The sequence below is a fragment of the Equus przewalskii genome, chromosome 1 (genome assembly GCF_037783145.1).
Source record: "Equus przewalskii isolate Varuska chromosome 1, EquPr2, whole genome shotgun sequence".
Taxonomy (NCBI): Eukaryota; Metazoa; Chordata; class Mammalia; order Perissodactyla; family Equidae; genus Equus; species Equus przewalskii.
This window is the reverse complement of record NC_091831.1, coordinates 171323089-171335194: the sequence shown is the minus strand read 5'-3', so window position 1 is coordinate 171335194 and position 12106 is coordinate 171323089.

Genomic DNA, 12106 nt, shown 5'->3' with positions numbered 1-12106 from the left:
CTAAACAGTGCCTCACATGAAGTAAGCACGCAGATCATTCATGGAATATGCATTCTCACTATTTGGGTTTTCTATTATGTTTAATTGCTTTTCTTTATTTGAAGAAATTTGTGAATAAATGAGAAATCTCAATCTCAAAAACCTAAAAGGTCGGAGATTTTATATGACAATTTGAGGTTTTTCCACCTGGGCAAATGAATTCCTCTGGGAAGTCTTTCAGAAAGACAAGCCCCTTGTTGATTCCATTGCTAAGGGAAATCCCCTGGAAGCAGACTTCTTGAAAATGTGCCATTGGGTGCCTAGCAGCAGCGAAACTACTTGCCCAGGTGGACTTCCCCCTGGGTTGGGGAGCTTTCACCAAGGTCTGGGTACCACTACTCCTGCAGCCTTAACATAGGCCTATGGGGGCAAACTTGCTGTGCCTGTGTGGAAAGTTTGATCTTCCTCTCTGTGGGGCCACCAAGTTAGAATTTTGAAATGACTTTCTGGTTTTTTGAAAAATTTTAGAGATGACTTGACATCTCGTGAGTCTTGGAAAATCTCCTGGGGGCCTCCATTTGGCAAGGCCCACATTCTCCCCCGGGGGTGGAGGTAGGTGGAAGGTAGGGGTTACCCACAAGGCAAAGGTAAAAAGTGGCAGCGTGGATTCCCAGTGACTGCAGACATGCTGAATCACATGGCGTTTAAAAGCACGATGAGAATTTAGCCCTTAGCTTAAGATGCTCTGCAGACAGTTTCAGTGAGCCAGGGAATATAAAAATAAAGCTTATCTGTATTTCCATGTGCTATTAGCAGGTGTTGAAACACAATGTCCTGTGAGTTGGCCATAAACACTGGTAACAGAGTGTCTTAAGAGTTAGGATTCCCTGATATAAAGGGGCCTCAAAGGTCAACTGTGGCAGGACAGCTAGGGATGTCGCAGCTCTGGGTGAACAGTAGAAGGGAGGTAGACCTGTGCCCAGCTCCCTAGCCAGACTTTCACCAATTGGTTCCTTCCTCAAGGGACTGGGGGAGGGCAAGAACCTGGCTCTATTTGTATCTTTCTCACACCAATCTCAGACCTGCAGTTCTTCCTGCCTCCCAGCAGCTGTGTTTGGCTGCCTAGGAGTTGTCATTCTGGCCGAGTCTTGGGGAAGGGGAAAAGGGTGATTTCTCTGTACTCTAGTTCTATAATTTATGGGTAAAGGAGAAGGACACATGGGGCACCAAATGTGGGGTGGGGGGTGCTTCTGTGACCTACATGAGGCACCTGGTTATGCTGCCACTCCAGAGCCCTTCAAACCCCTCACTTGACCTGATTCCAGTAAAGCAACACCCCCCTAGTCCCCTTGTCCACACATCTAGTGCGGTTCTTTCACGTTCCAATACCAGTGGTGGGGGCAGTATGATGTCTAGCGACCCAGCAGTCACACAGCTATCATTTCCCTTCTGCTTCATCCTTTCCTTACCAGTCAATATAATTCTGTGCCTAGATTCTATCATGCATCCCCAATAATGATAATGCTGTCCTTTGATTTGAAAGGGAATAAACTTTTATCAGCTCAACTCAAAGCACATTTAACTAAAACTATCCAGGAACTCCTTCAATAGAGCCAAAACCTTTAGTTTCAGTTCACTCTTGATTTTTAGCTATAACAATTTCAGTATTATTCTCTTCCAACTTTTGATATTTCTCTTGTTTTCCCAAATTCCCCCTTAAATGAAGACCCAATGCTCAACTGATCTGTTTCTGGAAACCAAGGACTTTGAGAAAGAGAATTCTCATGGGTCTCCCCAGAATACTGGAAGCAGCAGTGGAAGACCCCAGCTGGCTTGGGCTTAACCGTTGGTGGTTTTTAACATGCAACTTCCCCTTAGGCATGATAACACAGGAAGCCCTTCAGAGCTTGAGAGAACAGCAAATGTTCCAGTGAAAAATAAGATGGGGAAGGGAGGGGCCTGAATCTCAAATATGGTTAGGCTCTGCTCTGAGTGTCAGAAGCAGTGGATTTGAATCTGAGCCTTGCCATAGACTACCTGGTGACCACAACCTCGGTTTCTTCTCTTAAACAGGTAAGCATGCTGTACCCACTTTAAAGGCATAGAAGAAAAAATATTAACCACTACAGTGAAAATAAGCCACCTACTAGTAGACTTGAACTCAGCTTCTCTCTTTATGAAAGGAGTGGGCACTGGTAAATAAGACCTGGATTGTTGGCTATTTTGCTTTGCTCCATCCCTGGTACAGAAGGAAACCAAGCACTGTACTGACCTGCACTGCACTCTGCTATTGTTCAGAAGCGAAACTCAGTCTGTTTTCTTAACTTGGAAAGCAGCCAATTCTCACCCACCGGGTCCCACACACAGGCAGCCTCCCCCATGACTATGGAGGATGGATGGGAACTGTAGGCATCAGTCAGTTCACCAAGATTTTCATACCCATCTTGCTTCTCTCCATCTTGGGGTCTTTATGAACGTTATTTAACTTGATTCACTCTGCTCACCACCCCCACCCCCACTCCCACCCCAACTCTAGCCCTCTGGTAGGGGAAGGGAGCTGCGGAGGCTGGCCAGGCACCAAGAGAGTGAGTCAAGAACAGAGAGGAAATAAGACTCACAGCCTTCCCTTCAGCCTGCAGACACTTCCTCTTCCTTGAGGTTTCCTAATTGGCTTCCTCGAATTCCTATTTTCTTACCACAAAATTAAGTCATCTCTGATGCTCAAATTAGCCAAATTCTCTTGGGATAATGAGAGAGAGAGCAAATGAATGAGGTTTCTGATCATTATAACCAATATTTTCAGTCTCTAATTTGGGGACTCGTTCTTGGGAAACCAGTTATAGATGGGAAAGCAAGAGAATGCTCCAGTCTTATTTTCTACGTGCTTTGAAATGACTTGATGGACCTCAGCTAAGATCCCTGAACTTCACCCAGAGTGCATTTCATCCAGAGTGGTGCAACAAAGACAAGTTTCAAAAATCAACCACAGACAACAGAGCTAAAACATCTCCAGATTAAAAATTCTGGAATGATGTCTTAAAGGTGCATAGCATATTTTATTCCAGTTACCACAGTGCCATGTATATAACAGATGCCGAATAAATAAATATTTAATTTACTTAAGATAAGGGGGGGTTAAATGGTATGATTATAGAGGGTGGCATTGAGATGTTATTATTTTTTGAGGATCACTCAAAGCCTCAGACACCAAAGACTATGTTTCTGAGCTAGCCAGCTCACACACACAATACCAAGGAGCAAGAGGGGAATTCACTCAAAGGAGAAGTGGGAATCAGAGGTAAAAATCAGGAAGACATTTTCAAACAACTTCTCCAAAGTCATTCAACATACATTTATTGAGCCCTTTCTATGGGCAAGAAGCTGGGCTGGCAGCTCTTGGAGACACACAGGTAAACCAGATGGAGTCTCCAGCAGAGTTCAGTGGGGGAGATGAAACATGAATGAAAGCAACGCTGACACAAGGCAGCTCAAGATACATAAGATAGAGTCCAACAAAGCACTGCTGATGGGAAATTACCTTGGGCCATAGGGAACATGAGCCGCCTGCTGGAAGAAGTATATCTGAGCTCAGCTTGGGAGGACAAGCACTCTGACAGGTGTGTTAGCTGTTAGGAGAAGTGTGAGTGGCATCACAATGCAACATGGAGTGGGAATGGCATGAACAGAGAAGCAGAGGAAGAAAAAAAGAGCCTGTGTTTAGGATGTGGCAATAGCCTAGCTTGACTAGGACACAAAACTCTTCTGGAGTAGGGTAAAAATGCAGGGAGGAGGCCTTGAATGCCAAGCTAAGGAACTTATGCTCTGGTTGGAAGGCAATGGAGAGGCATTTAATGTTTTTGAGTAAGGGAAGTGGCACGATTGGAATTATGCTCTGGGGAGATCAACCTGGTGGCAGTATTTATGATGAACTATAGATAGGGATGTCAGTCAAGAGGCTATTGCTAATAGTCCTAGTGAAAGTTTTTGAAGGCCTGAACTGGGGTGGTAGTAATGGGAACAGAAAAGAAAGAATATCTGCAAGATATTTTTTAACAGCTCTCTTTCCATTATTAAAATTAATATACCTCTCATAGCAGCACTATTTGTAATAGGCAGAAACTGGCAGTCCTCTGAATGCCCATCAACAGTAGAATGGATAAACAGATATATTCACACTATACAACATTATGTAATGATGAAAATGAATGAGATACGATTACATGCAACAATATGGATGAACCTCCATAATACTGAATGAAAGAAGCCAGCCACAAAAGAGCTCATCCTGAGTGATTCCCTTTATATAAAGTACAAAAACAGGCCAAACGAATCTATACTGTTAGAAGACTAGATAGTGGTTACCTTTGTGGGGGCAAGAAATGATGGAAGCGGGTACAAGGGGGCATCTGGGTTCTGGTAACAAGCATGACGAAGAAATTGTGATAAAACTACAATTTGATTTTTGTTCTCCTACTCTGCCTTTAACCTTTCCTGCCTCTAGATGCAGTGCTGTGGTCACTTTAAGCAACAAATGCCGTCTCACTTCAGAAATTAGAATATCCAGTTCTACAACAATAAAAATTCCAAACAGCACTGCATCATTTCTACTCTGGTTTCGGACTGAAGCCTCCAGTGGAAAGGGGTGGGGGCACGCCGGCCTTTCCTCCCTGCTTACTCCTGGCTCAATCAGCCCCCCCAACCAAGGTGGAAGATGGGCAGTGAGGGGCCAGGATGGGGAGGGGAGGGAGGGTGGGGTGCTTACTGCTTTCTAGGCCTAGCAGATGCTTAAAGCTGGTGTCTTTGGTGAGCCTGGCAGATGGTTACAGCTGATGCTTCCCCTCTTGGCCACTTTCCTAGGCTCTTCAGTGGTTCTCTGCTGGGTCCATCTATCTTTACATGTAGTTGGGCACTTGCAGCTCCTTCCTCAACACCTGGGCATCCGGAAGTTCCCCTTCAGCCCAAGACAACTCTGAGGCAGCTCTCCCTTCACCACTCCAGCCCCCACCTGGCCCTCAGGAACCCCGCAGTGCAGGCCAATTTCAAGGCAGCAGCCCTCTCTGGCTCTCTTTCCAATGCCCCTTGTCAGCCCTTCTGTCATCCTCTAGATTTGCAGGCAGAGTGGGCCCCATCCACAGAGGCTTCAGCTTTCTCAGACACTTGCACTCCAGGTCCCCCATACTGCAGGAGGAGCTCCAAGTCCTCCTATTGAGGTGTATTTCCCAGGGTCCTGGGGTCAGGAGGCACCCTAGGAACTTCGACCTGGCAACGGCTCTCTCCAAAGAAACACTTTTATCTTTTTCCTTCTTCTGACTCTTTTATACCTTTGGCCTGGCTGAGGGGCCACGAGTTGTGAGGCAGATTCTCCTTTATTCATTTGTAAATTCTGCATATGTGCTGTCTGCCTCGCGCCCACCTGGGAATCTTGGTACCTACTGTACTCATGCCTTGGTGGAAACTGAGCAGGAAGAGACCTATTCTAACATCCTACCACATGTACTGTAACAGTTTCACATTGTGCAGAAGATGAAAAGAAGAAAGTAAAATCATCCGTGATCCCAACACCCCGAGATACCTATTAACCTTTGGAATCAACACAATGTTATTTTTACTTTTCTCCAAGTATCTCCTTCCTTCTTTCCTTCCTGTTTAAAAAATAGGATCATACTAGACATGCCATTTTGTAGATGCTTTTTCATTTAATCCATGCCAATACACAAAATATCATTTTAATCACTGTAACATTTAAAATTATATTCACATCCTCCTCTTGTTTGGAACATAGTTATTTCCAATTTTATTATCCATGACAGTATTATGAATAGCTTCATGTACGAAGCTTTTTTAAAAAGGATTATTTCCTTTGGAAAAGTAGTCAAGAGTTGAATAACTCGCCTGCAACAGACATTTTGAAGGTAAAATCAACACAATTTGCTAATTGATTAGGTATGCAAGGAGGGGGTGAAGAGCAGGAAAAAGTAAAGTAAGGCCGGAAGTCGCTTTGTTGGGGTGAAGATGAGTTGTTCTCAAAGTGGTTGAGTTTGAGGGTCCACAGACTACCCAGGTGGACATGCTCAGCTGCAAATGTGGAACTGGAAAGAAACCAGGGGTAGAGACGGCTCCGTCCTTTGAGAAGTCTGGCTATTAAACTATCCCTAGGGAAGCATGGTTTTGTCAGGCTAGAAGCTTGAGGTATTTGTAGTTAGATGGGAAAAGAGCCAGTGGAAAGGCATTAACTGGGAGAACAACGTCCCAAGTTGGCAAGAAGAGACAGTATGGAGGCAAGTAAGAAAAAGGAGAAAAGGGTCAGGCTAGTAAGGTTATTGGAAAGGGCAAAAATTGCTGAAGAGGCTTGTAACAGATGGCTTTTAGTTCCCAGTGAAGTCATCTGCTGAGAGGGGGAATGTCAAGGTTGTGACTCAGGACTTAGAATCATGTGTGTTGTATTATTATTTTTTAATAACCTTTGAGCTCATTTGAGGCTACTCAAAATACTACTCAAAATATGGTCTGCAGCACTGGCATCACCAGAGCTGAATGAGAGTCAGCGTTTTAAACAAGGTGTCAGGTGATTCTGTCTGTTAAAGTTTGAGAAGCTGTGCTGGAGCCCATCTTCCCTTCTTCACAGAAAAGGACATGGAGGCTCCAGGAGATGAACTATTTTTCAAGTTAAGATTGCAAAGTTTGGGAGAACTCCTTCAGGAAATTAATAGGAATTCAATGAAAGATGAAAGAAAGGACCTTCAAATGGGAGTGAAGTTCCAACAGTATAATTTCATGACTTTTAAGCAATACTATGGTGTTTAGGAGTGGAGGAAGTGGAATGGTCCAGGGCTACCAAAAATTAGGTTTAGAATTGATAAGATGGACACCATAGGAGGTAAAATGAAAGAATCTGTAGTCTTATTGAAGCCATCCCTTCAATGATGAATTCAAGAGATGAATGCTTTAAGAGTGGGGTGGGGAGGAAGGCAAGTGAAGCCAGAGGGGGATGGACAAGAGAAGCCTCTAGGTGAGGAAGGGACAGGCCTAAGAACAGGCCAAGGAACTGCTGGTTGGGATAAGGGAGTGGGGTAGGTAAGGAGGTTGTGGTCAAAATGAAGAACTTGAAAGTCTGAAATCCTGAAACTGGAGCACTTTTAAGTAATTTAAAAGGTCCAGCTTGGCCATCTCACAGGGACTGAAAATCATCAGTTTAAGAAGTTAAGAAACAATGAGACCAAAATATGGCTGGTGTTGAAAGTTCTGGGGATAATAGCAGTGGGAGCAGGAGGAAAAGCAAATCTAAGACATTTATAAAGCACAAACTGTTCAATACTGATTTCCTCACATAAACTTCCCTTGGTGTGTCAGTGACGAAAGAGCCACATGACTTGCTTTAAAAAGTAAAAAGCTCTTTGTCTGAGTAAAGCGGCAATCCTTCCTCAGAACTTCTCTTCAGAAACTTGGTCTGACCAGAGTTTATTTCTTTAGAAGTTGGAGATCAGAGGGCCTAAGTTGGAAAAGAACCATTTCTTTTCTTTCTTTCTTTTTTTTTTTTTTGAGGAAGATTAGCCCTGAGTTAACATCTGCTGCCAATCCTCCTCTTTATGCTGAGGAAGACTGGCCCTGAGCTAACATCGTGCCCATCTTCCTCTACTTTGTATGTGGGACACTTACCACAGCATGGCTTGCCAAGTGGTGCCATGTCTGCACCTGGGATCCGAACCGGTGAACCCCTGGCCGCCAAAGCGGAACGTGCGCACTTAACTGATACGCCACCGGCTGGCCTGAAAAAGACCCATTTCTTCAAGGATTTGACTACTCCTGCCAAAATAGGACTAAATGCCAAAGGACATGACCCTTAATTTGAACCAATAGCTATTAGCAGAGTGATTTCCTTCTGAACACAAGGAGGCCTTAAGGAGTAGTTCATGAGTACTGTCATGTGCCACATAATGATGGTTTGGTCAACGAACGACCATATATACGACAGTGGTCCCATAAGATTAGAACCATATAGCCTAGGTGTGTAGTAGTCTGTTCCATCTAGGTTGTGTAAGCACACTCTTGTGATGTTTGCACAACAACAAAATTGCCTAACAACACATTTCTCATATATCCCCATCGTTAAGCAGGGTACAGCCATGCGAGTAGTATTTTATGGGATACAGCAATGCCCTAGCTTAACCTGGCTGCCCCTTTTAATGAATTTACATTATTATAAAAAGAGTACATGAGGAAGAAGTGCTAGAAGACTATAAGAACAAGGAAAAGTTTTCATTTTCTGTCAGGTGAAGATAATGTTACAAGAGTTTACAAAGAAATGATCCTTAAAAAAATTATATATAATAGGTATATGGAAAAAACCTTAATAGCAATAGACTGCTCAGCTTTAGAGGATGGAAAAAAAATTCAGCTTTGGACTCTAGAACAAGGTCACTGAAGAGAGAAAGAAAATACAAGAATGATTATTTTTAAGGAATTAGTAATACAGTACGAGTTAGGCAAGTCTGGGTGAGAGACTTACCTTTCGGAAGACCTGCCATACCACTTTGAGAGGAACCTGTTTCATGGAGGTGAAGGCCCCATGCTATTCTCCCAGAGCAGGACACCACTCTGCCCCAGAGAGCCAAATGAACAGTAGAATTGTCAGGGAATTCTATTGGCATCCATCATGACACTGACATTCTCTGTTCTGATACAGTCAAAGAAAGCACGAGAAACCTGTTTTAATAATGGACTTTAAATATTTAGATGTGAATTAAACTTGATACCTAGTAATGTTCCAGTCCAGCTGAGAGAGAGGGCAATTTGACCTAGTCTCCTTAAAATGAATTTATGTCTCTACCATATTAGAAATTACAGCCCCTACCAATGATTTCTCAAGTATTTGCTTCTAGGGCTGGATTTTAACTAACACCAAAGAAATGACTGGGGTAGTCATTTTAATGTGGGTGAAATTAACTCTCTACATCAAATTTCTGGTCAGAAGCTACCAAAACCCTACACACGTCTATTTACAACAAATTATCATGGTTATCTTAATAACTTAATTCATTTGATAAGAGTGTACTTCTGAGAGTACTCTAGGAGCAAAACAAACTATTTTTAACTGCCATCAGTGACTAGATAATTGTCTTCCTGTTTATTTCAATTCCTGGTTGTTTATTTCAATTTCCGGTTGGAAGTGAGTTGCGTATGTAGAGTCTCTGGAAGTAGTGTCAGATCAAATACTGCCAACAAAGAACAAAGTTGGGGAGAGAAGGCTTCAGGGAATCTTGAACCACCATAAAATAGACATGATAAGAGAAAATTACATTTTTTTCAAAATTTACTCCATTTACTTGTTGGTGTTCCCATCTCTTGTATTTTCTTTCATCCCACTGGTTTCTATGGCTTCCTTTAGATCTGGGAATGGAAACACTTTTCGTTTATATGGTATAGACTCAAGCACACTGCTTGTCATTGGCTGGGACAAGGCAGGGAAAAGCTGGTGGTCTTGCCTTTCTTTTCCCTCTCAGGTGACTTTTACTCACTTCCCCTCTTACCTTGTTCCCCTCTGGCCTCCTATAGGGCTGTGGGGCTGTATAGATACCTCATTTCCCACTACCCCCTCATCCTCCCATGTAATGCTCACCTAGAACTGCTGGCTTTAGCAAAACTACCAGATGCCCTGTTAAATGTGAATTTCAGATAGACAATGAATATTTTTAGTATAAGTATGCCCCTGCAATACTTGGGACATATTTATACTGAAAAGTCGTTACTTATCTGAAATTCAGATTTAAGTGGGAGTCCTGTATTTCATCTGGCAAGCCTACTCTCACCCTGTGGTCCAGCAGCTGCCTGGTCCCTCTTCCTGAGACTCCGTCTTAAGTCCTAGCCTGAAAGGATAGCCAAACCTAAATACCACCATTTCATCACAGTCCTCTATGTTGCTATTATTCTAGTTGTTCTCAAAAGGGCCCCGTTACTCGCTTTTCTCTCTGTGAATTTTGAATTGCTGAAGGATGGACAAATACCAGCTCCAGACTCCATTTAGCCTTGCCCTCAATGACCCCGATAATTTCTTTTTTAAATTGAGTTCATAATAGTTTACATCAATGTGAGATTTCAGTTGTACATTATTTCTTGACTGTCACCACATAGGTGCTCCCCTTCACCTGCTGTGGACCCCGATAATTTTGATTTGTAGCAAATGAAGATAAGAGTCACCACGATGGATGGACCAGAATTCAGGTAACTATATTACACACCTTTCCTTTCCATTCCTGTTTTAGAATGAGGCTATCAGGAAAAAAGAAATCTAATGGATGAATTTTATAGTGCCTTGGGACAGTTTTTTAAAAAGTGAGAAGCTTGCTAGACGACCTAGGAAGCAGTAATTATACTTAAGTGCAAACTTGAAGAGAAAAATTAATTTAATGTGAAGAACAAGGCACCTGAGGTGAGGTAGTCCCAATGGAACCCTGAGAGAATGAACTCAGGCTTCTCCTGTGAGATTTTCTCCTTATTGGGTCTGAGGACTGCAGGTGGAAAAGACAGTACAAATTCAGGCGCATGCCAGAGGGAAGCACAAAGCTCTTTAGAAATAGTTTTCAGCGGCAGAGTCAATGCCCTTTCAAAGCCTTCTTTGTTCTCTGCTGACTTTAAAGACACTATCAATCGCAAGCATAGCATTTTAAAGAATTCCTTCCCATTGTGTCCGGGACCTTGCCAGACAGATAGCTGTTTCACTCAGGTGATCAGAAGACAAAAGAGCAGCCTAAGTGTTTGGCACCAGCACTCCCCAGGGGCCTGTGTCAGAGCCATTTACTCTGAGCAGTCCTAGAATGGTTCCCCTGCTCCTGGACAAAGGACAGGTGCACCTCAATTTACCTCAAGCAGGAATTTTGGGCTTTTGTTTCTCACTGGTATTGAAGAGTTCAAAAATAATGCGATTTCCTACCACAGTTTTCTACACTGACAAGCCATTCTGGAAACATGGGTCCCTGAAGAGGTTCTCCCTTGTTCCCTTCCTCTCATTCTCCCCCATTTCTCTTATGTGGCTCACCAAGTTTCTAAATCTAAATACCAGATGCCCTATCATTCAGTCTGTCTGAGTTTTTATGCACGACTCAAGCCTAGATCAGTGTACAGTAGAAGAAAGAATATTTGGCTGGGAATCAGAAGAGGTTGGTTATGGTTGAAATGTCTCCACTAACTAGCTGTGGGATCCCGGGAAACCATTTCATCTTTCGGAAACCGTTCCTCCTCTAGAAAATGCTACTGTTGGACTTTCTGTTCTTCAAGGTTCACTCCTGTTCTAAAATTCTAGGATTCTTTTTGTATTCTCCCCTATCTTTATGTGCAACTTGTGAGGAATCTGCATTAGGATTTTAGACAAGATTATTTAGCAAATGCTTTTTTCTTTTATAAAGTTTTCTTAAAAAAATAGGATAGTTCTTTTTAATAAAAGCACAGCTCACTGAAAGCACAGTTATCTAAGTGTGTAGTTTATGAAATTTAGAAAGTAAGCAGATTGGAGTTTGAGAAGCTTTCTGATTCTGAGCATCCTTCAATGCTTTCAATGTGTCAATCACTTTCCTGGGGAGCTCTTTCATCTAGGTGTGCAGCAGTGTTGGCTCCAGTAAATGCATAAGGAGAGGAAACATCCCCTCCTGTGTTTTTCCTGGATTCTTTCTCTGTGTGTAGTACATAACAATGATGTAATAATAATATCATACTTATATCCATGTATATGGTTTTATGTAAATGAGGTCATTGTTTTTATGTAAATAACTGTATTTTTATGCTAATATACTTTTTTGACATACATTGTTGTAAATGCATCAATTTTAAGTGTTTAGGGTGATGAATTTTGACTAATATATACATACACTGATGTTAGCATCAGCCAGAACTTTCTATTACCCCCAGAAAGTTCTCTCGTGCCCCTTTCCTCAGGCAACTACTATTCTGATTTTTATCACCACAGATTCGTTTTGCCTGTTCTTGAATATTAAATCATAAAGTATGTACAAGTAAGGAAAGAACTGTCATAAAGTGTGGCAGACATGAATATTTTCAGCTGAAATCAAGGCCCCGTGAGGTGTAAGCTGGCTAGCAAGGGGGTAAAACAGGGAACTATTAAAACTTAATCACTTTG